This window comes from Oratosquilla oratoria, chromosome 9 (genome assembly GCF_046742065.1).
Source record: "Oratosquilla oratoria isolate Oo_2021 chromosome 9, ASM4674206v1, whole genome shotgun sequence".
Classification (NCBI taxonomy): Eukaryota; Metazoa; Arthropoda; class Malacostraca; order Stomatopoda; family Squillidae; genus Oratosquilla; species Oratosquilla oratoria.
In genome coordinates, this window is record NC_134785.1 from 60,337,911 (window position 1) to 60,342,910 (window position 5,000).

Genomic DNA, 5,000 nt, shown 5'->3' on the forward strand with positions numbered 1-5,000 from the left:
TTTGCTGTTAATATGACTCAGCAGTGAGAGGTAACTGCGTAAACATCAGTCATGTTTCATATAAAAGTTGGAACGTTAAGTGTAAAAATATTTTCTACGAAGTAAACGAAAACAACAACAAAACGAAAACGAAATGTAGATAACAATTACTAGCACAAGAAAATAAATCGTTTTAAATTTGAAACATTCTATGTCGTCGTTCAGTTTCAAAGAAAACGGGAATTTTCTTCTTGACTGCAAGCATCTCTGCTATCTGTGTTGGACCGTTTTGTTGATAAAATTAAATTTGTTTCACTAAACCCGTAGGAGAGTAGCATTGGCTTTTATATTGATTATATATTCCGCAAATTGATTTTGCTGAGTTGAAGCTGCCTATGGAAATATAATTCTTCATTCCCTTGAAATTATGTCTGCAGGATTTTGTTATGATTATTGTTGGATGGTGTCGTTTTGCATATTTTTACGTACCTATTTGTAGTGTACAGGATAGGAGATATGTTCGTGGGGCCCCGTTTGTGCGTGCTCACGCGCATTCGTGTGCATAAATCACACACGTAGATTTGGATCATAACACGGTCAACATGGTGACGGTTTGAGCAGAATTATTGATTTATTTTTCATTTTTGATATATACTCAGCTTAAGAAAATGGTCCAGAATGTATATATATATTTTTTACTTATCAGTTTTATAAATTTATTTATTTTTAGAACTCGTTCTTTATTTTTCTTTATCTTCTCCGTTTTCTTTCGCTCGTCTTCGAGTCCCTTCTTCCGTTTTCTTTAGTCCTCGTTTTCTGTTGACCCTCAAAGGCGTCTTCCGCTCGTTCTCATTCCTTTCGGTTCTTCCTTGTGAATTTCTGTCCTGGCCTACTTTGATGCTCTCTTTACCTCTTTTTTTAATTTCCTCCTCTTTTTCTCCAAATTTTTTGGTTTGTCCCACTTTTCCGTAGCCCCAACACAAGACTCAAATTTTCTATTTTTTGTTTTTTCTACTTTCTTGACCAGGATGACAGTCGTCCTGATTTTTTTCTCTTTAATTCTTTGGCATCTTTTACTCTCATCTCGTTTACTTGTTTTCTATTGCTCTTTTTTATTCCCTGCTCTCTTTTCCCGCTTCTTACTTCTCTTTTTTCAGAATTTTCAACGTTTTTGTCAAATTTTCCCTCCCGTTCTTCGTATAGAACTCTCGTTTCATTGAGATCTAAGCAGGGTAGATGAACGGAGAGATAGTGAAGTTAAATGTGATAATAATTTTTTATTTATCTATTTCTATATTTCTTTCTATTTATTTATATTATTTATTGATATATTTATTTATTTATTCATTATTTTTTATTCATTTTGAGCGGAGATTACTCTTCGATCTTAGAAGAATGCCGAATGAACTGACCTTTAGAAGAACGAGAGAGAGAGAGAGAGAGAGAGAGAGAGAGAGAGAGAGAGAGAGAGAGAGAGAGAGAGAGAGAGAGAGAGAGAGAGAGAGAGAGAGAGAGAGAGAGAGAGACGAATTTTGGGCTATAAATGACTGTAAGGGAGTGGTCAAGTGGGTGCCTGGATGCCAAGGACGATGTCCCGTCGAACTCGAGTCCGAGCTTGTCGTCCTCAAGGTCTTCAAGAACGCCTTGGCCAAAACCAGTTGTGTCTGGCAGCCTATAGATAGCCTGTGCATTGATTAGATCCAGAAGCTGTATCTAGGCGGTTTTCACATATTAACAAGAAAAAGAAGTTTGGTAACTGTGGACCGTTTTACCTCAGTGATATATGAGTGTTATGAACAACTAGCTGTTCTTTGAAGTATGAGTGTTATGAACTAGCTGTTCTTTGAAATATGAGAGTTGTGAACTAGCTGTTCTTTGAGATATGAGAGTTATGAACTAGCTGTTCTTTGAGATATGAGAGTTATGAACTAGCTGTTCTTTGAAATATGAGAGTTATGAACTAGCTGTTCTTTGGAATATGAGAGTTATGAACTAGCTGTTCTTTGGAATATGAGAGTTATGAACCATCTGTTCTTTGAAATGTGAAATTTATGAACTTGCTGTTCTTCAGTGATATGTGTAGGGAATCTTCATGTTCAGATGAACGGAACAAAATTGGACATGCTTTCATTGTAAAGCGAAATAGACCACGCCCCCATTTCCTCCGTGACCAATCCCGATCGTCTCCGAATAACGTGTATTGGATGAAGTGGGTCTGTGTCAGTTGCAGACAGGCTGCGATTGGCCAGGTAATGAAGTGGGTGTGGCTTGTTTTGCCTAAGATTGCAATGATGACTACGTTTGTGCGTGTGTGTGTATGTATGTGTGTGTGTATGTGTTTGTGTGTGTATGTATGTGTGTGTAGACGTTTTATTTGTTTATTAAGAAAAGGACGAACAAATCACATACAAGCGGGAATGGATGACCAAGTATAGACAAGAGAAAGACGAAGAAAAGGAAAAGACAAAGAGAATACAAGAATGAACCCGAAAGAAACTAGAAAAGGAAAAATAACAACAAAAGAAGAATAAGAGGACATGGTTAACGAAGGAATTACAGAAGACCGAGATGACGACGAGAAGAAAGGGGAAGCATAGGAATAAAGGGGAAGGAAAGGAAAAAACGGGAAGAACGTGATAAAAGAAAACGGAGAAGGCAAGGGATAGGAGAGTACGTGGGTTCAAGGGAACCACAGATAACGGACTACAGATCGGATGAACATACTGACCACTCCTGAAGCTTGTTAGACAAAACAAACTGGCTTAGGGTGACTTTGACCTTGCCGATATCAAGTACCATCCCTCCCTCCCTCCCCCCTTCCTCTCCCCTCCCTTCCCTCTTCCCTCACTTCCCTCTTCCCTCTCCTCTCCTCCTCTCCCCTCCTTTCCCCCTTCACCCATCCCTTCTCTTCTAACCTTGGTAACTAATAAAAAAAAAAAAAAAAAAAAAAAATTGACCATTGGAGTTCTGCTGTCTTGCTCTGCCACTACCCTTCTGGAAAGTCGCTCCTCTTCGACACAATAGGATAGAAGCGATGGATATCAACGAAAAGTACTTAACTCTCATCCCAACTCCTCAGCTCACCTTTCAACTTCCTACCAACCCCAGACCTCACCAGCGACTCTACACCCTTACTCCAACCCCACACCAACCCCCCGACCCTTCCTCCAACCCCTAACCCCACACCAACCCCATCCCCCACCTCACCTCTAACCCCCTCCATGTCACCTCAACCCCCTCCCTCATCTAATCCCAACCAATCCCCATCTACTGTAACTCCAAAACCAACCTCCCACCTCAATTCAACCCCCAACGCCCCACCTAACCCCAACTCAACCACCTAACCCCAACCCCAAACCGCACCTCACCCCCTAGAACCCTCTCCTCACCCCAACTTCCAACTCCCCACCGAGCCCTAGAACCAACCCCCACCTAACCCCAACCTCAATTCACACCTCAGCACCTCGACACCCTAACTCACCCCGACCCCAGTCCCTCTGCACCCGCTGCAGGTCCACCTCTTCACCTCTCCACCAGTCCTTGCCTCTTCCACTTGTCCCTTTGGCCACGCCTACCAGCACCGGGAGCCCCGCCCCCTTCCTCAGCCCACACACATTCTCTCTCTCTCTCTCTCTCTCTCTCTCTCTCTCTCTCTCTCTCTCTCTCTCTCTCTCTCTCTCTCTCTCTCTCTCTCTCTCTCTCTCTCTCTCTCTCTCTCTCTCTCTCTCTCTCTCTCTCTCTCTCTCTCTCTCTCTCTCTCTCTCTCTTTCTCTCTCTTTCTCTCTCTTTCTTGCTGTCTCACCACTTCAGCCATCTTTACCACTTCACCATCTCCACTATCACTATCCCTACCACCAAATTCACCAACTTTATCATCACTCTGCCATCAGCACCACTACCATCACAACCGTCACCATTGTCGTCACTGTCACCACTACCACCGATATTACTCTTACCTACACCATCACCTACACCACCACTATCACCACCACCACAACAACAACAACAACGACAACAACAACGACGACAACAACAACGACAAAAACAAAATTCTTGTTTCTGCAGTTCGAACAAGTCATGCACACACACGTGTACACACACACATGTACACACACACACACACACACACACACACACACACACACACACACACACACACACACACACACACACACACACTCAACACCACCACCAGCTCCACCACCGTCGCCTCTTCCACCACTACCACCATCTTCACCATCATCCACAACTCGCCCCCAATATGAGAGTTGTGAATCCACTCTGCTCCTCTCCACCATACGCAGCACAATCCACTCTTATTGCATCCGTTCCACATTCTTCTCCGTTCCTCCACTCGCCGATAGATCCACATTCTGCAAAACGAACACTTGTGTTCGTTTTGATCGATTTCCTTTTAGTGCGATTTGTCTCTTGCTTCTCTCCACCTAAACCACCTTCCTTTATGGAATATTATTATTATTATTATTATTATTATTATTATTATTTTTTATTTTTTTTCATTTTTTGTAGTCAATATTTAAGGGACCGTGGCGACATCTCTATGGACCACAGTAACTCAACATTTAAAAAAATAAAAAGTAAAAAATGAGAAAAATACCATAATTCCGTTCTGCCACATTTTTTAGAACTCTCCTTGACCATCTCTACGACTCCAGCTTTTTATTTTTATATTATCCCAAAGGATGGATACAAACGCTGGATAATGCTGACAAAATACCAAAATACCTCCTATTCTTATCATTTAGTATTTATATAGACATTGTGTGTGTGTGTGTGCGCGCGCGCGTTCCCGGTCACGTGTGTGTTTATCAGTACAACCATATCATCACACTCTACCGCGGAACAGCCTTCACTACGGCACCTTCCTGTCGTAACACAACCCATATCGACAGTTGCAAACCTGAACTATCCTTAACTGTTTGCTGGAACAGGATATGCAAATGTTTGTTGGACTCTAGCGGGTTTCAAGTCTTGTAAGACTGTGTGTGCGTATGTGTATG

At 42.1% G+C, this 5,000-nt stretch overlaps 1 protein-coding gene across 2 annotated transcripts in view; it reads left to right on the forward strand.

Annotated features, from left to right (window-relative positions):
* LOC143028483 (UNC93-like protein MFSD11) overlaps window positions 1-5,000 on the forward strand; it is a 110,518-nt gene that overhangs the window by 28,305 nt on the left and 77,213 nt on the right. The window lies entirely within an intron of this gene.